This window comes from Meleagris gallopavo, chromosome 5, assembly GCF_000146605.3.
Source record: "Meleagris gallopavo isolate NT-WF06-2002-E0010 breed Aviagen turkey brand Nicholas breeding stock chromosome 5, Turkey_5.1, whole genome shotgun sequence".
Taxonomy (NCBI): Eukaryota; Metazoa; Chordata; class Aves; order Galliformes; family Phasianidae; genus Meleagris; species Meleagris gallopavo.
The window spans coordinates 58,027,150-58,055,072 of record NC_015015.2 but is presented as its reverse complement, the minus strand read 5'-3'; the positions used below and the strand labels follow the sequence as shown (position 1 = coordinate 58,055,072).

At 45.1% G+C, this 27,923-nt stretch overlaps 1 long non-coding RNA gene across 1 annotated transcript in view; it reads left to right on the top strand.

The window, feature by feature from the left end:
* LOC116216707 overlaps window positions 1-27,923 on the top strand; it is a 118,799-nt gene that overhangs the window by 12,614 nt on the left and 78,262 nt on the right. The window contains exons 3-4 of the long non-coding RNA XR_004160015.1: window positions 14,857-14,984; window positions 25,872-26,106. This is a non-coding gene — a long non-coding RNA (uncharacterized LOC116216707). The remainder of the gene's footprint in view (window positions 1-14,856; window positions 14,985-25,871; window positions 26,107-27,923) is intronic.

Here is a 27,923-nt window from a genome sequence, read left to right as displayed (position 1 = left end):
AGGGGGTGGGCTGCTGGTTGGGCTTGTGTATCTTTTCCATCCAGACCTCTCTATCCCCCCACATCTCCTCTCTCCCAAATAACTACGCTGTGGGTAAACCAACCCCATACAACATCAAGTGTATGTTGAGGTTAGGTCACCCACAGCTATCCAGCTGGAGTGATGGCTCGTAAAGTAAAAGTGACCCCTTGAAATTCCTGTATTTAGTAGGTTTGTTCACGTTTCAACTGGATAACTAATTATTTTTTTATCGTGCTAATGGGCTGTTATTCATATGTGGAAGCCATTTACTGCATGCACTGGATGGAAACAGACTCGTATTTCAGCTCGGAATATTTAACACTTAATAAGGTAGCCACCTGCTTTTAAGGTTATTCCAGCATATTCAAATACATTTTACTGCTCATTGTGAATGCTGGGATTATTTTTGATCTCCTGTAATGAAACAAATAGCCAAACCAATTTAAGCACTGTAATTAAAAAAAAAAAAAATCTAGCCCCTCTAATTTTCTAAAATTCAGACAACTTTGTAGCAGCACCTTATAAATCACTTTGTGTTCTGTAAGTTTAAAAGCCAGGGCTGTGTGTAGCAAATGTTGGTTCTTCTCAATGTGACACAGTGAAAGCACGGAGCGCACGGCGGGGTGAGGGCAGGTGCTGGGCTCCCATTGCATCCAGCACTGCCTGTTCCCTTCAGCCCCAACAAAAGCTGTCTGGAGCATTCCTGTTGAAACCTCAGACCAGGAGAAATGATTCTGTGCATCTGTTCTACTTTGCCCCCAGATTTTGTCATGGCTCGTGAACCTGCATCTGGGGAGCGAGAAGTACAAGGCAGGAATTGGCAGGGAGGTACTGAAACGTGGCTCAGAGCCACACACCTACTCCTCCTCCTCTAGGAACTGCTCAGGACTACAAACAGCTTGAGAAGTCATCTGATTTACAATGGCTGGCATTGCTGCAGGGACAGAACTAGGGCTGTGTGGTGGCCGGGGTGGGGAAGTATTACCTTAATTCAGCATTTCCCGTTTCTCTGGTTTTTGCTGTTGGATTTTGATGATGAGTATATGGAGAACAACACAATTAATATTGGCCAGCTCCAAGATGGCAGCCTTTTCTGTGCATTGCCAGCAAGGCTGGAGTTTGCTGAGATGAGTTTTTCTTCTGGGAACAGCCACCCTATCACCGCTCCCCAGTGCGCTCAGCTCACCGGATCACTAACTGCACTTCTGGTGCTTACCTGAAAGAAATAAACACTGCTTTTCTCTCTAGTTGCAGGGCATGGGCATTTCTAGGTTGTGTAGAACACAGAATCACTTGAGTGGAGAAGGGACCCTTAAAGACCATCTGGTCCCAGTCCCATTCAGTGATCAGGGACACCCTCACTGCATCAGGTGCTCAGAGCCCCGTCCAGCCTGAGCTTGGGTGTCTGCAGGAACCACATCATGGGGAGAAGGAAGTCAGTGGGGAGAGATCCATCCACTTGGCTCTTTTTTTGGGTGAGTTAAACTGCGCACTGTTGCAGTGGAGAGAAGGGCTTAAGATGGATTTGGGCTTCTGGCAGCCTTGCCTACAGCAGGAAACGTTCTCCAGCCTGACAGCTCTATTTCCAGAGCAATAATCCTGTAAGGTTAGCCATTGCAGTATTCCTGACAAGGGCATTGAGGAGGGGGTCATGATCTTGCAGGTAATCTCTCTGTAGGCCATTTGGTCTCTTGAAAAGAAAGATGAGTATTTTACAGTTAGCCATAGTAACAGCAAGTGTAGGAATCCCAGAAGCTCAGGGATTGGAATGGACCTCACCTAGTCCAGCCCCCAAGATGTGCTGCTGCCATTGGTATCAGCTGGTTTCATCTAGGATGGACAAGGCTTAAATGTGTGCTGAACAAAAAAAAATTGTTTAAATTTGCTGGTTTTGTACAAAACAGAATACTTGTTGGGGAAAGTAATGGTTTTGAGTGGCTTTGAAGCCTGCTAGCTGCTGCTGTAGGAGTGAACCAGGGCTCTTTTGAAGTGGGTGAGTTTTGTCAATTCATGGGTTGTATTTTGGATTTGCACCCTTAGAATGAGAGAGGCTGCAAACTATGGCTGTATGACAGATCTTACAGAAGTGAGGAGAGAACATGGGCCCTTTTCCTGGGTTTTGTAATTAACCTAGTATATAATAGTTGGGAATTTATTTCACCAATGTGCCTTCCTTTTCCCATCTCTATAATGGGAGTAGTGGTGCTGTGTTATGGCAGGTGCTTCAGCATGCCGATGAGAGAGGGAACAAGAACCATAGAATGGCCTGGGTTGCAAAGGCCCACAGTGCTCACCCAGTTCCAACCCCCTGCTGTGTGCAGGTCGCCAACCAGCAGCCCAGGCTGCCCAGAGCCACATCCAGCCTGGCCTTGAATGCCTGCAGGGATGGGGCATCCACAGCCTCCTGGGCAGAGGCCCATTGAGTTGGTGTACCTTTCTAAATCCTGGATCTGACAAAACTGTATATATACAAAGCTGTGTTATCCTCTTTCATTCCCAGTCTCAGCACCATGCAATAGTTTGAGATTCCTAATAAACCAGCAGTATATAAGCAATGGGCTAAGCCTGTCTTTACCCGTAGGAGTTATTTTCTTCCATGGACAAAGATGACACAGATTCTGTAGCATTGGCCCTTGCTTATTGTATGTTTAAACAACATGTTCTTGGCTGTAATAGGGAGCAGATTCTCTTGAGCAGCACTACAGTTTGAATATTTTCAGGATACTCATCTTCTTGGAGAAGGCATAGTTTGAGCTTCTGAAAGAAGAGCATATGACACACAGTTACAGTGCTGAGCAGTCCTTGCGTGCCCTGTTCAAGGAGTTTCCATCACTTCTTTTGTGAATGACAGAGAAAACTGGAAGCCACCCTTATGCTGTGCTGTGCTGTGGGCTCACAGGAGAACTGGTGGGCTGCCACTTGGCTTTGCTTGGAGGCAGGGCTCTTCCCAAAGCACCCACCCCGTATCAATGCTCAGGATGGAGCACACCCAGAGATGCAGCACTGCTCTGTGCCTCTCTGCTCCCCTGCGCTCCGTGGGTGCTGCAGGAGAGGGCTGAAGTGCTGTGCTGGTTGTGCCAGCTCTGCTGCAGGAATGCTGACACAAACAAAAAGGAGATAACTTGGAAATTCTATTGCTCCGTTGATGTTATTATTGTAGCTAATGGTCTGTCAGCATTTCCATTATAAATCCCCATTTTCAGGGTTTTATAACTCAGCCGTAAAAATTCTCTCCAGGCTGAATTTGGCATGTGTGTTTTCAGCCTGAGAGCACATGTGTCAGGGCTTCTTTTGGTTGTGTATTTTCTTTTCTGAAGAAGAAAAAGGTAGAATTGCATTCACAATTTTTGATATAGAATTGCCAGGGAAAAACAAGCCAACAAAAAATGGGCAATTGGTTACAGATGCTTTCTTTGCACTCATCTGACTCAAAAACTGCTGAGTTATTTCAGCTGTAATGGTGGGTATGTGTAAGGTTAAAATGGTGGATTTAGCACTGTTCCTTTCTTTACGGTGCTGGAATTTGATGAGCAAATGGAAAACAGAGCCCGATACTGCATACACTCGTGGAAACTCATCTGTGTAAACTGAGATCCCAAACCTGCCCCGTGCTGCCCTCATCCAGGCCAGGCTGTCCCAGTGTCAGTGGGTACAGTGGGTACCCAGCACAGTGGGTATGCAAGGAGAATGCTGGTGTCTTTTCCTTTATGCCATCACTTACTTCCCATGGCCCTGTGCTGGTGAGCAGCCCCACAGTCTGCACTGGGCAGTGGTGTTAATGGGGAGCTGCAATGGACATGTGTTCCATAGAGCTCCGAGCCTCAGCTCTGTGCACCGTGTTCACAGAGGGACTGCCCTCTGCCTGCAACTCACCCCAGCGGAGCTTACATAAGGAGGAGTGTGAAGTTTTAGGCTGAAGCACCTGAAAGGAAAAGGTACGAAAGAGGAAGACCAAGATTGTCTGAATTCTTTGCTGTCTGCATGCACTGACTTTTTTCTGCCCTGTGGTTCTCGATTTATGCCAGAATCACAGAATCACCAAGGTTGGAAAAGACCTTCAAGATCATCCAGTCCAACCGCTCACCCATCACCAATAGTACTCACTAATCCATGTCCCTCAACACAAAATCCAAGCGTTCTTTAAAGAAGAGAAAGTGCTGACTAACATTTGTATGTGATTTCACTCCAGACTCTCATTTCCACAAACTAATTTGCTTCCACATTAATTGCTTACCCCAAGAACTGATTCTGACAGTGGGCTGCAATGAAGTCCATCCACTGACTTATTTTTGGCCTGCAGGGTGCTTTCTGCGTAACATTTTATAGAGCCATAGGTTCAAGAAGGTTAAAGACCTCTAAGATCATCCAGTCCAACCATCCACCTGCCACCAATATTTCCTCACTACTGTGCAAGGAATTATGATAGTCCTGTGTACTATGCTGTAACAGCCCTGCCATTATGGTGCTGTGACATTTTATAAGCTCTAGTGTCTAGAAAGCATATAAAGTAATGGTTGTGGAAAAGTATGACCTCAATTGATTTTTTTTAATTTTTTTTGCATTTTATCAGATGTGTGTTTTTTAAGTATTTGATTCTTTAAATTTTTGCTATCCATACTGAATATTTCCATGATGTTTTTAACATCCCATGATATATAACATCCCATCATATCTTAAACATTCCTTTACATCAGTATGAAAGGTCGTGGACTTGGGCTGTTTTTCATTTCACGAACATCTGGGCTTATGAGATTAACAGAACAGTATAGCATTGCCTTCTTTTTGGTCACTTTTATTAATAACTTGTGAATAACACTTGTCTTCTACCATGTGGGTTATACTTCTGTTGGGGCAATTTCCTCAGTATAATAATGGCTGCTGGTTAACCCTTTACTCACAACTGCTGCTGTTACGTGCTTAAAGCATTTCTTTATATGCTCAGAAGGACTGATGTGATTTCTGCTTTAGCAAAACTGTGGAACAAGAATGAGAATCATCCAAAATGTGTGCTGGTAAAGGCTTAACTGACCGTGTGGTGGCTCAGAGGAAACCTTATCACACTCTACAACTGCCTGAAAGGAGGTTGTGGTGATGTGGGGGTCGGCCTCTGCTCCCAGGTAACAGCGATAGCACAGAGGGAACGGCCTCAAGTTGTGCCAGGGGAGGGTCAGGTTGATATTAGGAAACATTTCTTCTTCCGAAGAGCAGTCGGGTGCTGGAACGGGCTGCCCGGGAAGGTGGTGGAGTCACTGTCCTGCTGAGCCATGGAAATGTGGCACTGAGGGATGTGGGCATGGTGGGGTGTGCTGGGGTTGGGCTTGGGGATCTCGGAGGTCTTTTTCAACCTGGATGATTCTGTGATTCTATGGGAAAGACCACAACCGGCCCCTGATTTTAAATCAGAACGTGATTTCCTGCATTGCCTCCTGCTCTGGTTCGTGTAGAACTTGGACAAACTTGTAGAGCATGCATTGCAATTTTTGTACTGAAAAGGTGGGGGAAACTTCCGTAGTTACAGCTATCCTTTAATGGAGTTTATCAGCCTCAAGTATGGAAGAGCTGGTTCTGTACCTGTAGACAGAAACACAGGCTTGGAGAGTAAAAGGCTCCAATATATAGCTCCAAAATAGGTCACCATTCATCAGTCTTTTTAGCCTTCATTTCTTCTCTTTTGTCTGCTTATTTGTATGTTTTGTGAACTGTATTGTCTCTACCACAGCAATTCCATGGATTTTGGCCACAAGGTGGCATCTGATTTCACAATCTTCCTTTGCAATATCACTCTTTTTTTTTCCAGTCTTCATGGACTGTTGCCCAGTTTTCTCACAGCAAATTATAGCCTCCTTTCCTCCTGCCTTAGGGAATGCCTTCAGGAGCACATGCACTATGACTTTCTGTGGCCTTCTGACTCCCATAGCTGGAACTTCCAGCAGTAGCAATGGCCTTGGTGGCACTCTCTGCTCTGTAGCTCCCATCCTCCATCCTTGCAGTGCGTTGCATTTGTTAGGACTGTTGGATGGTCAGTGAGAACTGACACACAGTGGTCTTTCCACCTATGAAATGGTGTGAAGTCCCTTGTTAAGAAAGCTGGTGTTGGGCTGGGCTCCTGCCTCCAGAAAAATACCCTACAATTTCTTAATTTTCACTGAACTTTCTAAAGGTAGGGATAACGTTTCCTTCTTTCTGCTTCTGGGTATCTCCCACGTGTCTGCATTTGGGGGATGAAAAACACTTGGAGGGCCAGCAAGAAGCCTAGCAAGCTCTGTTTTGCAGCAACTAACTATAGCACCTGTGTTCCTGACTCATCAAAGGAAGCAATTCTAGAAGGTGCCAAGTGTACTTTAAGTGTTTTAAATAACAATCCAGCTGCTGGGGAATGGAGCCTCAGCAGCAGCGCATATCCAGATGATCCTACAGCCCACCACAAACATCTGTGGAGACTCTTTGCAGATTAGAGACCACAGGGTAAGGACCTCTGTCAGCCAGGATGGGACAGAGACCACCTAGGAATGTGAGGTGTGGGTGGGTACTGGGCAAGCATACAGTGAATGGCAGACTAGGCAGCAGGGAGTTCAGCTTCGTTACTGCTGAACTGATGGATCGAGAAAAATGGGAGAATTATCTTTCATAGAGTCTTTTAGTCTGGAGAACACCTTCAAGATCATCGAGTCCGACTATCAACTTGACTTACTGAGTGCCATCTCCCTTAGTGCCATGTCTACACAGTACTTAAATAGCCCCAGGGATGGGGACTCCAGCATTGCCCCAGGCCACCCATTCCAGTGCCACCACCCTCTTCATGAAGAAATTCTTCTTAGTGTCCAACCTAAACTAAAGTCCCTGAGCAACTTGAGCCTGTTTCCTTGAGTGACAAAGGCTGAAGCAGTGAAAATAATTTCTTAGCAAGAAGTTTGGTGAAGACTGCAACAATTAGTCTCTATGCTAATGAGGCTGATAGTTGGATGATTTTTGTATCTAGCAAATAGCAAAGTCTGGCTGGATCTTGGTGTTCAGAGATGAAGGCTGAGCTCTTCACAATGCTTTCCTCAGCAGTGGGATACACTGTTAAGATCTCTCTCCACCTATAGAGGAGATGCACCAGCTCAGGTCAGCCACGTGTGGCTGATATTGGCAAGTTTGGATGACTGTGGAGAGCACAAACAAGCCATAAAGGAACGCGGAACGTTATTTTAATAGATGCTATGTTAACTTAAATAAGTGGCTCCTTCTGTAGCTACATCCCCTAGCATCTCAGTCTTATTTGCATGCCTATAGCATTTCTGGTAACCAAAAAGGGTTTGCTGTCTTGTTTTTTCACATGAAGAACTGGAATGTGGAAAAATTGTGTCTGGAATGACAACACTTTTAAAGTATATAATTCTCAGTAATAACTTAAGATTCCATTAAAAAACAGATCCTTGAAGGACCTGTGTGCAAGCAGTTTGCCCAGGATCACACTGCAGCTGTGTAGCAGAGCAGACAGGTGAGGCTTGGCTTCCCTACGTCCGTCGGCACTCTGGTCAGCAGGATGCCTTCCTCTGCATGGAGGCAGACAGCAAGTCTTCACTAAATCGATGTGCAATACGGTGCTTCCATGAATGGTTTCCGCTGGGGACTGATAGGGCTGAAGGCTGTCCCGCTTTCTGCAGGTATTGCTGGAACCAGAAGAGATGTCTGTAGAGTAACTTCACACACTGCCCTTCTCTCTGAGCCTCCCTTCAGCCCTCTGTGTTTGAAAGGACAAGGAAAAGCTGCTCGAGGCAGGATTTGCTCTTGTGCTGAGCAGCTCGGTGGTGCATGTTGGTGAAGCATGTTCTGCCTCCCAGGGCACTTGACATAAAAGAACTCTTCTGAGTGAGTACCAAAGAGCTGACTTTCAAACAGCTCATAGCTAACCTGGAGAATACTCCAGCTAACTATTTAATTTTAAATTGTTCAATTTTAAATTCTCTTACCAAGAGGGACTGTATTTATGTTTTTTATTGAGAAGCTTCAAAGTCTTTCTTTCCAGATCTCGAGGAAGGCAGTTCTCAGGAGCTAAGGGCAGCTCTCCACGGATGCTTTCATTTTCAGCTTTTCATGTCTGTTTAAATGCATTGTGACATTCTTTTCTTTATGAATTGATAGCCATTGGCAATGGCCAGTAGGAAAAAGAGCCATTTTGTGCTTATCCATCCCCTTAGAGAGAGAGGAGATGTATTTTTCTAATATATACTCCATGCAAGTGCGTCTGTTGCATCTCTCATCTAAATATCTCCAAGTCTTCTGCAAATTGTAATGCAATCAGTGTGTTGCATGATGAGACAGTGAGAAGAATAAGGGGCAATAAGAGACCAACTCCTACGTCTTTTACAAACCCAGAGACAAGCATATATTTGTCTCCTGCTGAACAATGAGAAGTCTCTGTTGTATTATGATCAACCTGAAACCAGAAATGGAACTACAGTTTATATGTACTCCTGTTTTTCTGCTAATGTGCTCAAAATGGGGACAATTTGGCAAATATGCTTCAGTAGAACTGGAGTCTTCAAGTAAAAAAAACCTTCCCCTGTCAAAATAGGAGAGTAAGTAGAGAAGGATATTATTCCTCTTTTGGTCTCTTGCATGGCTCATTGGAAACTGTCTCTTCTGTGACTCTCCAGTGTAAAATGGGGAAAAAAAATAATATACTCTGGTCTCACTTCTGTGTTTCAATCCCAAACCCCAACTTTCTTCCATGTCAACTACCTTCTTTGCTCCCTTTGATGTACCACTGTGCGATTCAGTGGGATCTGAACTGCATATGTGTACTTTGTTGTCTCACCTGCTCTTGTTTTGACATTTCTTCATGGGCAAACACAGACAAGTAGCACTTCAGAAAGGCTCAGGAAGCTCAGTTCCCATCTGGCCAAAAATTCAAAGAACTTGTGACCCACCCTAATCACATCCACATGATGAAATAGGAAGCCATTCCATGCCGTTCAACGTTTCGATAGGTCATCTGGGATGGACAGTGGGGAAGATGCTTTAGAGTACTTTTTCCATTTATAACACTAATCTACATTGTCTGACCTTTGGCAAAATGATTTAGTTTGTGGTACGGCCCAGGCTGCAATGTGGGCCAAGGCCTTTGAGATCCTTGGACAGAAAGTCCTACCTCTGTGAAATGCTATCATTGTGATTTTGTTGGATATGTCTATCTGTCTGGAACAGGTTGCCCAGGGAAGTTGTGGATGCCCCATCCCTGCAGGCATTCAAGGCCAGGTTGGATGTGGCTCTGGGCAGCCAGGGCTGCTGGTTGGCGACCTGCACACAGCAGGGGGTTGGAACTGGATGATCATTGTGGGCCTTTGCAACCCAGGCCATTCTATGTGTATGCTTACAAGTATGGGGGCAAGACAACTGAGAAAATAAATCAAGAAATCTGGAAAAATTTCAGTAAGTACTTAGTTCTCTTACTTTGAAGATTGTAAATCTCAGAGTCCATATTAGGGAAAATATTTTTCTGCATGATGTCACTTTTCAGACTATGCTTAGTGCCCCTTCTCTCCCCATGTGAAAAATACTGAGATTGATGTAAGAGACTGCCTATGAGTATGTCCACCCTCAGCTCTTTATAGGGGCTGGGAGGTTGGGGGTGGAGGAAAAGTATGTCACAGTGAGCCCAGTGTTGATCACAGAATCATAGGATCACAGAATGGTTTGAGTAGGAAGGGACCCTTCAAGGCCCTCTGGTCCCATTCCCTGCAGTGCACAGGGACACCCACAGCTCCATCAATGCTCACAGCCCATCCCCTGACCATGGCTGTCTGCAGGGATGGGGCAGCACCACCTCTCTGGGCAAACTGTGCTGTGCTTCACTGCCCTTGTAGTAAGAAACTTTTTTCTTATATCCTCTCTAAATCTCCCCTTTTTCAGTTGGAAACCATTTCCCCCTGCCCTACAGGCTGCACTAGTCCTACACTGCTGATCCATGAGATTCAGTGTGGAAAATTCAGGGTCCAGAGGAGAGCCACAAAGATGATCAGAGGCTGCAGCACCTCCCCTACAGACAGGCTGAGGGAGCTGCGCTTGTTCAGCCTGGAGAAAAGAAGGCTGCGGGGTGACCTCAGTGCAGCCTTCAGTACCTAAAGGGAGCCTACAGACAGGAGGGGAGTCAGCTCTTGGAAAGGGGAGATAACAGCAGGACAAGGGGAAATGGTTTGAAGTTGAGGGAGGGCAGATTTCAGTTGGATGTGAGGGGGAAGTTGTTTGCTGTGAGAGTGGTGAGGTGCTGGAACAGCTGCCCAGAGAGGCTGTGGATGCCCCGTCCATCCCTGGAGGTGTTCAAGGCCAGGTTGGATGGGGCCCTGGGCAGCCTGGGCTGCTGTGAGATGTGGAGGTTGGTGGCCCTGTCTGTGGTAGGGGGTTGGAGCTTCGTGATCCTTGAGGTCCCTTCCAACCCGGGCCATTCTGTGATTCTGTGAAAAATAAGGTGGTAAGAGGAGCCCAGCAGCACCTCAGCATTTCCTCTGTTCCCACCCGGAGCTCCAGAAGGCCTGAACTGCAGACTTTGCTTTGCGGCTGCCACAGCGCTGAAGGGCAGCGCCCGGAGCGGCCCTGTTCCCTGTCGCAGTGTTGAGGCTCCCGCACCTGCGCGGCCCGTGGGTTTCCATCGGCCGCGCTGTGGGAGCGGCTTCCTTCCCCCAGCAGCGGGGTGAGTCCCGGAGCGAAGCGGGGAGCGGGGCTGACAAAGAGCCGAGTTTTCTCCCGGGGATAAATGAGTGAACCCATCGCTGCAGACACGGCGCTGGCGGATTTCGGTGCAATTAGCTCCGCAAATACCAAGACATGCAGTCTGCAACCAGACTAAAAGGTCTCCTAAACAATTAGGGGACCGCGGCCCCGTGGACCCCTGTCATGCACATTAATGTCACCGGCCTTAGCAAAGGCTACGCGTGCTTTGATGCCGGGGGAATCCAGCGTTTGACGACCCCATAAACTTCATACTGGTTTTGGTCCCAATCCCACGATTCGGTGGCGTTTTATTTACTGCGCCTCATAACGTTTAGTCCATAAACAAACAGGGGCTGGGGAGAAGGGCCAGTGTGAGCTTAATTACCTCAACTCTGCCTCCTCTTTTGTTATGTGCATCATGGATACTTGGCAGCATTAACATTCCTGGAATTGTATCTGCCGTCCTTTGTAAAAGGATTGAATGCTACGCATTAGTTCGGGCTCGTGGGGCATTTGTGTCTCCAACAACAGCTTAATTATGGACATTGTTTACTAATCAGTATTAAATTGACAGACTATGAGGGCTAATCTGGAGATTAACACAATAGCTTGTTTTCATTTTGTCCTTCTAGCAGTTTATTGAATGCGAGATTTAAAACAAGACCCTCTTGTGAGCCTTACCTTCCGCACCGCAGCTGTGTGACCGCGGCCAGACCCGTATATTTGTTTTTTGCGATGTAGAGTCAGAGCAAACACTTGGCTTGCTATAGAACCCACGAAGCCCACGCTGTCTTGCTGCTGCTGAACGTGAAGGCGACAGGAGGTGAGCTTCGGTAGGATCAGCAGCTCTCACATCTCCAGGCTGCATTTAAGCCTTCTGTTTGCTCTGTCCCAAGAGCTACACGGAGTATCATCTCTCAAACACCAACAGAGCCCGGGCCCCGGGTAGTAATCTGTGTGGGGAGAAGATCTGATGTCACTCTGCAGAGTTATTCAGTGAAAGCTGTGTGTGTTTCTGGGACATCTGTTTTGCCCATACAAGATGTTAAACTCCCCAGCAGATTTATTTTGCCTGTGCAAGAATTCCATCGTTGGCCATGAAAGCAGCCCAGGAGCTGGATGTCCGTTCTGCATGGGCAGGTGCCTGTTTGGTTATGAGAAATAGGAGGGGTCATTTAGTGAAGAAAAGACACAGTGTGGGTCTGCCATGTGGTGTGTGTCTGTCTGTCTTGGGCACCTCAGTACAGAAAGGACATGGAGGTGCTGCAGCAGGGCCAAAGAAGGGCAACAAGGCTGGGGAAGGGCTTGGAGAATATGGCCTATGAGGAGAGACTGAAGGAACTGGGACTGTTCAGTCTGGGGAAAAGGAGGCTGAGGGGAGACATTATTGCTCTCTGCCAGTATCTGCAAGGTGATTGCAGCAGAGCGGGGTTGGTCTCTTCTCACTGGTGACAGGATGAGGGGAAATGGCCTCAAGTTGCATCAGAGGAGGTTTAGGTTGGATATCAGGAAAAGTTTCTTTACAGAAAAGGTTGTTAAGCATTGGAACGGGCTGCCCAGGGAGGTGGTTGAGTCACCATCCCTGGATGTGCTTAAAAACCATTTGGATGTGGTGCTCAGGGCCATGATTTAGGGGTGGGCTGTTAGAGGTAGGGTAGGATGGTCTTGTTGTGGTTGGACTCGATGATCTTTAAGGGTTTTTCCAACCTGAGCAATTCTATGATTCTGCAGTGCTGGTGGTTTGCAGCAATGACAGAGATCCCGGCGCATCGTGTCTCCCACATCTTCACATCTGTATTCAACTCCAATTTTTCAGGCTCCTGGCAGCACCATGGGGTTTGTAGTCTGACAAGCCATGCCTGCTGATGGATGGCTTCATTGATCAGACTAATCAGAATGCACTTAGTAATAACTAGATAATAGATTTTTGCTTTCTTTCTTTCTGAGTGATTCGGAATAGGAAGTGATGCTGCAGTGCACTTGGCAGCAACAGCGACTTTGGGAGAGCGGGTGAAACAGCTAGAAACACTCGGATGTACCTCAAGTGCTGTGTTCAGCTAGAAAGACATTGAGGCCCTGCAGTTTGTGCAGTGGGGAACAGAGCTGTGAAGGCTCTGGAGCACACGTCTGAGGGAGCCGAGGTGGGTCAGTGTGGAGAAGGGGCTGAGGGGAGACTTTCTAGCCCTCCACAACTGTCTGAAAGGAGGTGGTGACGAGGTGTGGGTAGGCCTCTGCAGCTGGTTAACAGTGATAGGACAGAGGGAATGGCCTCAAGTTGTGCCAGGGGAGAGTCAGGTTGGGTATTAGGAAACATTTCTTCTCCAAAGGACTGATGCTGCAGTGGCACAGCTGCCCAGGAGTGGTGGGGTCACCTGGAGGTGTTCCACAATGTGGGGATGTGGCACTGAGGGGTGTGGGCAGTGGGCACGGTGGGGTGGGCTGGGGTTGGGCATCTCAGAGGTCTTTTCCAACATGAATTATTCTACGATTCTGTGTGGAAAGAGCTGTTACTATCCTCTGTCCCAGCCATGGCTGATCTCATACATGAGTTTTAATGACTGTGTGGCCCTTCAAATTTATTCTATGGAGAAGCAGCCTTTCTTAGGCAAGAAAAGATGGCAAGCATTGCTGCACTGAAATGCTCAGCAGAATATCTTCAATGGTCTTCTGGTCCATGCACACCTCATGCTGGAAGTAATTAGTACAAAACCCTAATCTTTTTTTGCATCCGAGCCACGCGGTATAATCCAGCCTTTCAGAAGGATAAGTCAGTATTTGTGAGCTCACTTGGATTTAATGTAAACAATAAAGGGCTAATTCAATAAAATGGCTTTGACCCATCAAAATCCACTCTCAGGAGCTGTACTATAGGCTGGGAGCCCACAAGGAGCGTTGTGTGTGTAGCAATCTTCAGACCTGCCTGTCTGCAGAACAGCTGACAGTGCAGATGTGTCTGCCCTAAGAAGAGACGGTTGTTAGAGATTGTTTCTACTTTGCTTTTTGGGGCTGTCTGCCTTCTTTCTTAAAGAATTTGTGAAGTGGGATATGAGAGCTTTTCTGATTTATTCTTTTAGAAAAAGTGAAGAAAAGGGAAAGGAACAATATAAACAGGAGGGGAAACGGCTGTTTGTGAGGGTGGATGGTGATAGGACGAGGGGGAATGGTTTTAAACTGAGCCAGGGGAGATTTGGGTTGGATATGAGGAGGAAGTTTTTCAGCCAGAGGGTGGTGAGGCACTGGAACAGGTTGCCCAAGGAGGTTGTGTTACTTGTGAGCAGCTGCTCCCTACTGCTTATTGTTCTTTGGATTGTTCTTTGCTGTTGAAGGAACGGAGTTTTACGTACCATAGAACCATAGGATGGCCTGGGTTGAAAAGGACCATAATGCTCATCCAGTCCATATATGCTTTGTATATGTGAATCCATGTCTGTAAACCATGTATTTTAACTACTGTGCACAAAGGTTAATGGCTCTTGGTCTGCTTCTTAGCAATGACTGTAAGTTATTTTTAAGCAGTGGTCTTGAAGGGGTGAGCATCAATGTGTTTCCATGGGACTCTTGGGAAGCTGATGAAGTTTGTGAGTTCAGCCTATAAAGCAAAATCTGTTGTATCAGACCACATCAATCAGATCACTTCACACTCCGACTTTGCAAGAGCATCTTTATTTGTTTTAAAGAAGTAGCCCTGCCTGCACACAGGCTCTTGGGGTGGAAGGGAGCTCTGATCACCCACTGGCATCCTCCTGTTTCCAAAGGCGGTGCTCTCTGGAAGCCAGGTTAAAGCATTCTGTTAGAAGCGTACCTGTTAAGGAGAACTAAGGCAGCCACATCCTTAGCTGAGGTGGTCCAATATTTGATAATGCTTATGACAAGGAAATTACCTCTTAGTTTAGAGCTGAATCCGTATGGCTCCACCCCATCCAGCTGCAGGATTGTGATATACTTCTGTTAAATTGAAAAGTTCCTGGCTGTCGGCTCTCTCCTCATTGCAGCCATCTCTTTAGCTTCATACAGTGATATCTGAGTATTTCTGTAGTCCTTCTTTGAATACTTGGAGGATATTCCAACCTCCTTCAAAGCACAACAGACCTTACTGGTTACTCCAATAGAAGTCTCACCTCTTCTTTCTATCCATCACAGACAGAGGCTTGAAACCAGTTGTCTCAACCTGATGATAACTAGGAGCCCGAACAGCCACATTTCTGCTCACTTAGAAGTTTGGAAGCATTCGGACGTGTATTTCCATGTGACCTCTGACCACCTAACAGGTAAGTGTCCTTGCAAAGGAACAAGTCCTTTCTGTTTTATTCTTCTGTCTTTACAGAAGGAGATTAATCACTGACTTTAACGTTCAGATTGAGTGACTTACCCCAGGTTTCAACTATATCTGTATTACTTATTGATATGAAAAAAGAAAAAAGGGTCTCTAACACCTCCTTATTATTTCAACACAGAGGTTTTTAGGCTTGGTATCTCCCAGACCACAACACTTAAAGTACCTTTAGATGCTGTCCTGTATACTGAGTTTAAGACATTGTTATCCTCAACTACTCTTCATGACTTTAATGTACATTGCTTTTCCCAAGCTCTGTGAGAAGTGTAGATTGTGTAACTGCTCATCTGCCAGATTAAATTAGGATGTGTGTCCACAGCATTTTTAGTCTCTCATTCAGAACTGCCTTAGTATCACGTTATCCTCTGCTCTTTCTGCTCCCTCCTTTCCATACACTTTAGTAGTCATCAGGCTTTGGGATGAGACAGCTTGGGGAAGGTAAAAACATTGATAATTATTCTTTTTCTTAGGGTTAAGATGCAATCACATTAGGCTTCTTCTATTAATTAGAGAGAGATCTCTAGAAGGTGGTTCAGACTATCTACATCATGATGTTCCTCCTCTTGGAAGGAACTGAAGATGTGATACAATTGAGCTGATGGAGCACCTTGCCCTTCTACTGAAAGAGGTAATTCTGCACCCCCTACTGTACAGTCAGGTCTGCCTTTAAGCAGTTAAATAAATGTCTAGTCTAACAGCACTCTTAATTCCTTGAAGAGGCTCACCATACACGCACAGAAGCATAAGACATAGCACAGGATGAAAAAGCCAGGAGGGTGAGCCAGCCTTTTTGCTGACAGTTTGCTGTGAGATTGGCTTAGAGGTACCACATAAGCATGCCCTGAAATTTCCTGATCAGTCTGGCTGCATTAGGAATGGCATCTCTTACTGGCCAAGCTGTGGTTTGATAATCTGCAGCAAAGTAGTAGTGAGGTATCCTTAGGCTAGATAATGCCTTGAATTGTAGTGCTGTTTGCTAATCAAATCTTGTCCAATTAGAGATTACACACACATTTAGGCATTCCTATCACGATTATCTCATTTTTAGCCTCCCAGGACACAGCTAGTTTGAAGACTCCCATCTTCTCTTCCAAGAGGCTGTTAACCCTCTGTGTAAAACTGAAACTCTCTTCCCTGTAATAGCTTCAATGTTCAACAAAACCAAGTTTCCCCTCCTTCACTGTGTGCTTACCTAGCTAAACTTTCACTTACTGTTCCAAGCCAGGAAAACTTGCTTGAAAAGTTTTCTGAAAAGGTCATTTAAAAACCCTTTCCTGCAGCCTGTCAAGAGCTCCAGAGTGGTGCCTGGTCTGATGTCATGGATGTCAACATGGGCTGTAACTGAAGTCCTTCCTGAGCTTGGAATCGTTCCACGTTTGTCCAACGATGTTGCTTTCATTCCTGGAAAATGATAAGCTTTTCTGTTATCTTTCTTTTGTCTCTTGCAGATTGTCTCAATCAGATTCCTTCATGGCATTCTCAGGCAGGACTGTCCGTCAGCTCTGACATCTTGAGGACTGTCTTTGACCTCTGAAATCGGTCTGCTTTGAGGCAGTAGTAATTCTCAGTGTGTTCCTCCACCTAATTCTTGCAAGGCTCTTCCCATGTTTACAATATCAAGTACAACTGAACACACTCAGGGTGAAGATTTAATGCTCCCTCCTTTCTCTGTGACATTTTCACTCATTTTTTCATTCTCTGACCCTGCTTTTTCATGAGATTCCTCTGGGAGTCTGTGAGAGTTCCAGGGCAGTAATTTGAACCTGCCTATTGAGGAAAGGTGTTTCTCTACCATCTTCCTCCTTCACCTGAACTATTAGTTTGTACCTCATAGAGGCAAAAAGATGGCTTTTTTGAGGGAGGAACAGAGATTTGTCACATCCAATGTAGCGCTGAAAACCCGCTGCCCATCTTCATCGCTGATGCGAAACTGCACTACTGTGGAAAGGCAGTACTGACAGCATATCCTTAAAGCTGCTGCTAACCACATGAGAATTTTAAAAACCGCCATAGAAACCCTAGAAGACCCTGAGGATGTGGCCTGCACAGTCTCCTCGTGAGATACTGAAGGCAGCAATATCATGGAGCTCAGCCTGCTGCCAGGACTCCTTCATTGTGATTATTAGCGTGCTCACTATTAGGATCCAGGGTTAATAACCTTGTTGCTAGTGGACAGGTCCATCTGTCTTTGTTTTCTGCTCTTCTCAAAGCTGTATTTGTACCCAGATGAAGTCAAACCTGTTTAGATTACAACTGATGACAGAGATGGAAATAGCCATCAGGCCTTGGGTTGGGCTTCCCTACCGTAGCTCCACCTCGTGCTTCAGGAAAGGAAGCATTCAGAGAGGAAAGTAACTGGCCTGCATTAATTAGAGACTTCTCCTCTGCTTTGCCCAGTGACAGGCTGTCAGGCAGTAATTACAACGCATCAGTAACCCCCAACTTTTCTCTGCTGTTGCTGCTTGGTGAGCTAATGAGGGAGAGCGCGCTGTACAGAGCGGTTTGACGTTGCACAGAGGATCCATTACTTCACTTTCTAAAAATGGAATTCCAGCTGTAAGGTTGGGCTTTACGATGATGATGTTGCTTTCTGTTCCCAAGGCACTCTGTGAATTGCCTTCTCCTGGGGCTCAGCAGTAGGTATGTATGCTGCGTTGCACTAATACACGCTGCAGCACTTGCTTGTCTTTGCTTCAGAGCGGAAGGAGGATTGTTCCCATTCTGTTGTGTGTGCTGATGACCTGCTCCACCTCATTAGCTCAGCAGTGCTGGTTGGTGCACTGGGAAGGATGATCCTGAAAGATCCACCCATCTGAAAGGGATGAAGAGAGGCAGCCCAGACAAGGCTGCCAGCTCTGCTTCCTCCATGGGAACCACTTTGGCAGGGGTGAAGGAAATGCAGGGATGCAAAGGGGCAGTGAGTTCCTGTCCCTCTTGTAGGCACTCAGTGTGATGGGTGAGATCATTCCAGCCCAGGATTTTTAAATCACACACATGCATATAATAGTAAACAATACACATTAAATAACACAAGTGCATATAATACTGGATGTGTTCAAGAAATGTCTAGATGTTGTACTAAGGGAGATGGCCTAGTGGGGAGCTGTTGGTGGTAGGTGGACGGTTGGTCTGGATGATCTTGGGGGTCTTTTGCAGCCTTGGTGATTCTATGGTTCTAAACCATATTCAGTAATCAACAGTTCAGGTCCTGATTTGAATTAAGTAGACCTCAGCTGGGGAGCTGACCTTACTGTCTCTGTGACATTTACAAATGCCAGCTGCTGGGTTATTTTAGATGTTTTCTCAAGAACTCGATGTGCACAGAGATCCTATGACCAGCCCCCTCAAGGAGGCATATGTGAAGTGTTTTCCCCTTTAGTTTTGTAGAATAACGAGTTTAAAAGACTTTTGATTCTTAAAACCAGTCCTTTATAGCTGGATGAAAAAAAAACAAAACAACAGTCAATTAAACTACAACTCTGATCTAACCCAGCTCTCAAAAGCTGGTATTTGAATAGGGTGTTATTTCAGTTCCAGGCACTTTAGCAAATTTTACCAGATACTTGGGTTTGAACATCATATATCATGTGTCTTCTGACACCGGTGAGGTTTTAGTACATACTCAAAGGCTCTAAAATATTTTGCTGAAAAGGGATGTTACAAAGTATGTCCTCAAATTAAAAATACTTGTAGTTCCTAAAAACCTCAGTTGTCTCAGCCTCTTTGGCCAGGATCTGCTGGAATTAATTTGGGCTGACTTGGTATCATAAGAATATGGGACAGACACACATTTGGGTATAGATCCAGAGCACCGACTTTCAGGGTGAATTTCTCCTGTGTAAAGCAGTTGTTGAGACCTCAAAAAAAGAGATTTGAATGGAGAATGCTGTTGGCATAGTGATAACTATCAAACTGAATGGCATTTTGGAAAGAACAACACTTGATAACAGCTGTGTTTGCCTTAAACATTTTTAGAGTTCAGTTCAGAGCAGTTCTGTACCATATATGTAGAATTTTTATGCAGAATTTGCATACAGAAAGCATGGAATGCTCTTTACTGGGTAAATTATTTGCTTCTGCTATTTATTACACTCCCTCCTTCCCCTGGGCACACGTGGCTGCAAGGATTTGAGTTAGTTGAGAAAACAGGTGTGCCTAGTCAGAAGAGCAAAATGCCTGTATTCAAGGGAAAAGTAAGATTTCTGTTTCAAACGAGATGCATAATGCAGTCCTCCCTTTGGGTCCATCTAAACTGACCTTTTGGCAAGAGCAAATTAAGGCATAGATACCATGGCCCGTATTTACCTCATCCAACAGAGATGCTTCAACTCTATCCCTATTAGGCAAAAGATTTACGTGCAGTCTTAAGCCATTCCTCTGGGTGGTACTTCAGGTCATCTATACATGGACTCTCTTCATAGGGACCAGGAGGGAACTTAGGTGATAAAGGTGAACCAGTCCAGCAGCTCACTTGAATCGGAAGGGGCAGTTCTGCTCCTCTTCCTTATGCACCTAAATGGGTCCATTCCTTCTGTTGCAGCCCCTCATGCTTGCCTGACTGCGTGGTAGAAGCTGAACCAACTCACCAGAAAGAAGAGGGGTAAAATTAACTCATTTCTTTTTCAGTTGGAACTAATCTTTTCCCACAGGTGGAGTGAATTGCACTGAGGGAGTAAATGGTCAATTCCCTCAGTCAGAGCTCATCTCAGAAGATTGTCTGACCAGTTTCCCAGAAGGCCAAAGATCTCAGCACAGTATTGCACACCCTGCAAATCCTGCCTTGTGTTATAGCTGGATGTGGATTTGGAAATGGAAGAATTGTGGACGTGCAGCTTTCTTGGAAGTTCTGATAGTGAAGATGCAATGAGTAACAATAGATACCACGACTGATTTTGGCATTTTTGCTTTTCTAGTCATGTATTTATTTCTGAGTCTTTAGGATGGAGGCTTTTTCATTCCTAAGTCTTTGTGCAAATTACTAATAGTTCAGCAGGAGATTTTCTTATAATCCAGCAAGGATGGTGAATGGTGGAAGCAGAAAGACACAGTTCTGCTATGACTGTGCCTTCTGTGTAGGATCTATATCCAGGTTTTAAATCCTGGTCATTGCTTATAGCTGTCTCGGGCTTCTGGTCTGTGGTCCTTGTGGCATTTGGTCTTCAGTGACTGGAAAGGCTGCCATTCCCCACTGCCCACCCAACCTCTCAGCTGCAGTCAGGGCTCCACAAGAGAAGCATGGGTGATGTGGTTTAGCTAATAGTATTGGCACTCCACTGTAAGAAAGAAGAAGATAATCTGAGTGAAACTGCGAGAAAGCAGGAGGGTTTAAAACCCCCAAAAACAGTCAGCAAAAGGCAAAGAAAATCCATGCAGAACCATGGCAACTTCTCCCTGTGCCCACTGCCACCACAATCAGAAGAGCAGAAAGCAGACATAGCACCTCTCTTCAGAACAAGAATTTTACGCTTTATAAAACCTGTTATGCTTATATTAAAACTAGTTCAGACTGTTAAAATAGTGTGAAGCAAGTGGAAAGCATCAGGAAATCTTGAACCAAACATTCACGATGGTTACCCTGCAGGTCGTTGTTGAAGTCTAAACCAGGGAGATTCAGTCCATCTTATTTCTTCAGTCTTCCTCCATGGCACTGAAAGAAGAGTCCTAGGTAGCAGCAGGCACTACTTAGGGTCTAATGTCCCTAGGGCTGAGATGTTCTCTGTTCCATATGGCTGAGCAGTAATTAGATTTCATTTGTGGATCAAGAGTAAACTGGCACAGGTTGCCCAGAGGTGGTTGATGCCCCATCCCTACAGACATCCAAGGTGAGGCTGGATCAGGCCCTGGGCAGCCTGATGGAGCTGTGGTGACCCTGTGCACTGCAGGGGAGTTGGACTGGGTGGCCTTTAAAGGTCTCTTCCAACTCTAAGGATTCTATGATTCTATCTTCCATATTCTTTGTTTGTATGTAACCTATAAAAAGCTTCATTGTCCTAAGGGAAAGATTCTGGGCTAAGGAGGAGCTGTGCCACTTTGGAAACATCTTTTTTTAATTTTTGTTCGGGCTAAAATCAGCGTTCATCTCTCAAGGCTGCATTACACATCGAGGGAGGCAGGCTGTATTCCCATGGTTTGAAAGGGACAGAGTGTCTGTGGGATGAGCCTCCCTGCTCCGTGTCCCCTTGTGCTTCCCAAGTGCTCGGCATTCCATACAAATTACAGTCCTTTGTGGTACAGAATACTGTGCTATTTTAACGGATTGGAGGGTGGTGGTGTGGGGGGAATATAATAGGTTGAGAAGTATTTCTTACTATGTTAGATGGTTTGTTTAGGCTCCCATCCTGCAACAAGGGCCAAAGGCATGGACCTCAGCAGCCCTGTGGGATTCTGTGAATACAAGAGGTCTTCTCTACTGTCACACCCTTAAGTATCACTTCATGTGCAAATTCTGCTGTCAGCTGCTGCTTCTTGGTATAGTTAAACTGAACAGTGAAAGAGAAAGGAGCTATCAGGCATAAATCCCATAATACCCATAGACAACTGAGTCGCTGAGCAATAGACAGACAGGTGCTAGTGTTCGTTTCAGGTGGGGGAATGATTCTTAAACCTGGAATCCGATAGGAGACGTGAAAAGAACAGGCAAGGCAATAGCTTCCTTGATGAAAGCCATGGAAGTTTACATTAGGGAGACAATAAGCAAATTATTGACTTGGAGAATCCCATTTTCAGGAGGCCGTGAAAAGTGTTGAGAGAGGGTCCGGAAGATCAAAAGGAGGCAAAAACTTTTAACAGATCTTCCTTGAGGATGAGAACGTGGCAGCAGGAGACTTGTTAGAGCCTTTTAGGGTGACAGCATGGAGAGGAGAGGGACATGTATACTCTATAAGGTAATCTAAAGACTTGGGCCCTCCCGGCTTAAAGCAAAAAGAGCTGAGAGCTGGCAGCAAGAATCACTAAGCCCTGGGGAGCTACTAAACAGCTGCATCACATATATTGTTTTTAAAATTTGTTTTCTCAGAATAGTTTGGTTATAATATCTGTCCAGATTCTGTAGATCCAGGCTGCTTGCACTGACAGCAGTAGAAAACAAACAGCATCCCTGGAGCAAAGTATTTTTAGTTAGAACATGAGTCTGTACACAAAAAACTGTGGATCAGAAATTATTTTTCTAACTTAAAAATCTGCTTTTCATCAACATCTAGCATTTCAAAATTGCAGTGAACTCTCACAGCCTCTCCTACGACTCATCCATCCACCCTCATTGACAGCACGTCCACCCATGTCTCCATCCACACCAAACCAGCAGAAGTCACACATTTAAGTATGTGTGCAGGTGAGCAACCTTGCTTAGTGCCAAAGGTGCAATAGGAAAGCACTGCATGGGTGGATCTCAGGCACCTGTCAACAATAAATGTCAGTAACAGTTTATCAGGAGTTGTCGGTTTAACAGCTGTAGTGGCAATGTTGGCTCACGGTATGTTGGAGCTGAAGGCTGTCCTTCTCAGTAGGCAGTGAAGAATCATCGAATCACAGAGTGGTTGGGTTGGAAAGGACCTCAAAGATCATCTGGCTCAGACCCCCTTCTGGTGGCAGGGTCACCCATCACTGAATCAGGCACCAGCTCAGGCTGCCCAGAGCCCCATCCGTGGCACCGGGCACCTCCAGGGATGGGGCACCCACAGTCCTCTGGGCAGCAGTGCCAGGGCCTCAGTGCCCTCTCAGTGAAAAATTTCCCCCTGAATGTCTAATCTAAACCTCCCCTTGAGAAAACTCAGAACATCCGTGTGCTCTGAGCTATATCTCAGCAGTGGCTCTTCCAGCACCAACTCAAGAGGCCAACTGATGCACATGCTCGTCTGGTCAAGCACAGAGAGCTTCCATGTGGCTCCCTGTGTTTAGGCACAGTGAGGGGACAGAGCCAGGATGTCAGAATACAGGGGATGCTTTAGTCAAAAGTTGAGAAACTGTGGCTTGCAAGCATCTCCCCATGGTCTGCACAAGTTGTGTAGCTCTTTTCACCTGCTAAGCTGCAGACACAGGTAACTTTCAAGTCATGATTCTGCAGACTCCCTTCACCCTCCTGGTATGAGTAGAGACAGTGACAGCTCGTGTAAATATAACATGGAAAAGGGGCTGCTTTCTTTAAAGGTGTGTCTCATATCTGAGAATCCCCACTAATAACGCCTAGCAGGCAAGGAGGAGGAAAGTACCAGGAGCAACATGAGTAGGGCCCTGCATCCTGAAGGTGTTCTTTTAAAGAAGGTTGGCTTTTCTGAGGAGCTGTATGGGTTAGGAGGCAGTAAAGGATTACTTTCTGTAGGGCTCAGCCATATTGCTCAGATAGCTGGCAAGAAAACACGCTCTCAGAGTTGCTTCTGTTGGACCTGACAGGAACTGCATCACTGACTTCAGTGGGATCTAGCTCAGGCCCTTATCTGTTAAAGAAATAACAGGGACGTGAATGTTTTCCCTCCTGTCTCCCTGCTTTGGGCTCTTCTGCCCACCACAGTGTTCCTGCTTTCCCAGGCCGGCTGACTTGACTGCAGCAGCGTGTGCCTCTGACCCAGGGAGCTCTGCAGAGGGGAGAAAGTGTTGTGCTGCAGCTTTGTGCTCAGGCAGCTCCTCCGATTATGAAGGCAATAGCCTCAAAGAATCTAAGGAATCACAGATATTCTGGGGGAAAAGAATCTGTTGGCTGAAAGTGGCTGCTTAAAAAAGGAAAAGAATGAACCGGCATCTTGATTCAACACGTCTGTTATATCAATCATTTACTCTGAGTGGGCAGCAAAGATATGATCTAAGAGAGGTGCGGGATTCTTAGTTCCTGTTAGAAGCTGAGCGTGCCTTTGGTGTGAAATCAGAATGTTTTTATATTGGCTTGGTCACCAAACATTTTTTATCAGCTCATTTCAATGGTAATGTGGCAAAAAGGGTGGAGCTGGTCATTATGTTTCAGACTATATGCATTTCTTTAAGAGCTAGCTATTTCACAAGGCTTTATAAGATGCAGTCTCTGACACTTTCAGGCCTTGAGGGTTCTCTGATGTGCTGATTTCCCCCCATGTTTCTCAAGCTTGGGTTCACATTGAGATACGAGCCCTTCTTTTCCTTGGAGAAGGTTCTAGCACGTGCACACTTAAAGATAATGCAGTCGTCCTCAGAGCTCGCTTTTCTCACATTTAAAGCACAAAGAAGATACATTGGGATACAACAGCAAATGCCATCACCTGCTCTAGGAATCAGCAGGATGCTGCTCAGACTGATAAGCAGCTGGATCAATATCCATGTTGATATTTTGGCATCCAACTGCCCATGGATTTCACTGGGAATTCAGACACTTAATTAGGATTTAGTTTGAATATCTCTGTGCTCCTGGCTCTATGCCCGGTATGAGGTGTTAGTAGGATCAGCCCCTCAGCTCATATGCTCAAATCTGCCATGATCTTTCTGTAGGCAGGCCCGTATGCTTCCCAGTGGACTCACTGGAGTCATCATTTCAGAATTTAAGTTTTGTTATGAATGAGGAGCTTTCCATATTTCTTTGACCTATGCAGCAATTTCATTGCCTCCAAGGCATCACAGAAGCAAAAAGAGTAATTGGGGTAGTTTAGCAAAATACAAGGCACAAGCAAATAATTGTTTCAGCTATCAACTTAAAAGGATGGGAATGCTGGGCTTCCTTTGAGGCTGGTGCCTTTCTCTTCCCTGGATTTAGAACCAGACAGTGTTGTCTTTTGGTGGTGCAGACAGTGTGAATACTTCCATTGGGACAGGTTTGGACTAACTGAAGTGATTGGCCTTTGCTAAGGAGGCAAAATCAGAGCTAATATATCCCAACCAGGAACCAAACAGCTCTTAATGCTGAGCCAGTCTCTCATTCTTGTTTTCTTGCTGTCTTAGGACCAGAAAATAACTTCCTTAAAGACCAATTTCTCTATAGCTGAGATTGCATTTGACAGTGGGAGTAATGTAGAAGTATTGAGTTCTGAGCCCTTTGGCTTTGCAGTTCTGACAGCCCTAATTTAGTGCAGATAGATGGTACAAAGAATGTGAGTAAAAGGCATAGAGGGGCAAATCTGACAATGTATGCCATGTCTGTCACTGCCATTGACTTCTACTGAGTGTCTGCATTGCACCTGTCGATCATTCAGTCTGTTTCCTGTAGCACTCACCACTGCAAAATGTTTATGATTCAATATTAAAAGCAGTCTAAAAGTGATGATCTGTCTGCATCATGCATTCTGAAGGCATGGATAGATGGAGGACCTTGCATCTGATTGTTTTACAAAATATATAACTAGACAAATGAGAGAAGCCTGAAGAATTGACATATTTATATTGCTATCCATTGCTCCACCGAGCCTTGTGCCATCTGCAATCTTTATCAGCATCAGCACTCTCTTCTTCTCAACTCTGATAATATTCTTGAATGGCTCAGACCACAGTAAGATGTATCCCTGTGCTGTTCTCCTTGGAGCTCTCAGACTACATTCTTTGCCCCTTTGATTTCCTACATGCAGCTGCTGCTTGCCCATATTTGAGCCACAGGCTGAGTGCTGAATCACTTTTTATAAAGCCTTGTTTAAAACAGACATTTTGTGAATATTTTTCTTATTTACTTTGTCAACTCCATTGCTTTTTGCTGAATTAATCTATAGTCACTAAAACAGGTAAAGCTTTTTAAGACTTGTATTCCATTACATCAGGAGGATCGATGCCTTGTGAGACTTTGTTTCGTAACTGATTGCATCTCATCATGATTTTATAGTAGTCTTATATGGAATTGATGCTGTGTTGACCCTTTTTTCATATATATCATCTGCAGATTGCTTTGAGGGCTAAGGAAGTCAGAGGACCGTCGCCATGTGGAAGACCCCTGCCTAACTGACATCCAGAACTCGGAGTGGCTCCAGTAGAAGATATTACAGCCTTGACCTGCCTCTACCAGGCCTTGCCTTGTGTCATGGCTTTGAGAGGTTGTGCACAACTGACAGTGTCCACACCTGAGTGAAGCTTTCTTTAAATGCCTTCAAGTTTTGGAATACCAAGAGTGCCTTAAGGTAAGAGGCCATAGATGAGACAACTCCTTCCCTTAATTTCTTTGTACTTTGGTAGTGTTTGCCAGTTCATCTTTTGTATTTTCCAACTTAGAAGTTGAAGTATTTCTCGAGTTAGCACTTTCTGCAAATGATATTGTAGTATCACAGAATCACAAAACAGCTGAAGTTGTAGAGGACCTTAAATACCATCCAGTTGCATCCTTTGGCACCTCCAGGGATGGAGCATCCACAACACAAACAGTAGATTAATCTCCATGTACATTTCTAGTAGAAGAGACTGAGGAAAGGGGTACAAAGAGAAAAGGAAAAGACTGCTCCACAATTACTTTTCAAGACAAACATTCAGGCAGTTTGCCAGAAAAACGTGAAATGCTGCACATCAGCATCAGCTGCAGCATGCATCCTCCTCTTGCAGCCTGTGCCACTGACATCTTTCAGGCCTTTGAATAAAACTCAGGAACAGTTGTATTTCAAGGAATGGCCTGGAATTCTTTGATTCATTGCTTGTGTTCAGGCTCTGTGAGATGCGCTATAACTGCATATGTTATTATGCTTGAAATATTTTGTATGACGTTACTGCATGTTTATAGACCAAAACTTGATAGGCAGGTAGGAACCTGAGGAGGAGGAGAGGCATAAATCAAGGTATAAAACTGCCCTGAATAGCATTTTGTATTTCACTATATTGACCCGGAATTGCAGGATAAAGGCATTTTCCATTGGTGCATTGCTTTTTTCTTTCTCCGTGTGTATATCTGGGGCTTGTTGGAGTTCTTCATTAAATCCTGAATCTGTATCAAATGAGCTGTAGTGTGCTGCAGCACATAAAGGTTTCAAAACAACAATTACTCTATTATTTCAGCAGAGATTACCTGCTTGAAATGAAACCCACACTGACCTGGTCCTCATTGTGAGACTGATAACAAGCCACGCTGCCCGGTCTTTATCTTACCTCCCAGTGGGTAATCTTTTCTTCTGGAGCTTAATTCTGCTAATAGCACCCTTGACTGGTTGCCAGACAACAACCACAAGCAGGTGAAAAATGAATGGCTCCAGTGTGACCGGTGATAACTGCTAGAGAGGTTTTATCCTCAGAGTTCCCTCCAAAATACACAAATCGACTGGTGGACAATCCATTACATTCCTTGTATGCTTCTCCCTCCTTCAAACTGATTATTCTGTGATGATCTCTTCTACGGTTTCAGAATCTCTCTCTTTTTTCTTCCTCCTCCAAACAACAATAAACAGTAATTCCAGATGGTAGAAATTACTTTTAAATTAAACCAGTTAATACAGAGAGTGTATGCTTATCTAATCCCCCTTTTTAAGTGGTGAGGATACAATGCAAATGGGTAAAACTGATGTGCAGTGAAGGTATGTAAAACAGTTTGAGATTGCAAAAGGTTTTTTTTTTTTTCTCCTTTTTCTGATTTACTGTCCATGAAAATGAATTATAGACTCGCGAAGAAAACAGAAGTTTTTATTTGCTGAACTCAATAGGCTCCTTTCTGGGGACTTGAACTCTGCAAAGTGCTGAAAAAAAGATTACTGCATTCCACTGACAATTCTTCTGTTTGAACCAAACGGGAGGGAGGACAGTTTGCCGTGCTCTGCTTCCCAAAGAAACCACAGGGCTCTTCGCTGTCCCTCTGCTCCCCTTGATAAATTATGCGTCCCAGCCTCTCTTTAATTTTAAGCAGTTCCTCTTCAAACCAGTGAGCGTAGGAGATACGTAGCGCATTGCAGGTTTGTACCATGCAGGAATCATAGAGTCACAGAATTGCTCAGGTTGGAAAAGACCTTAAAGATCATGGAGT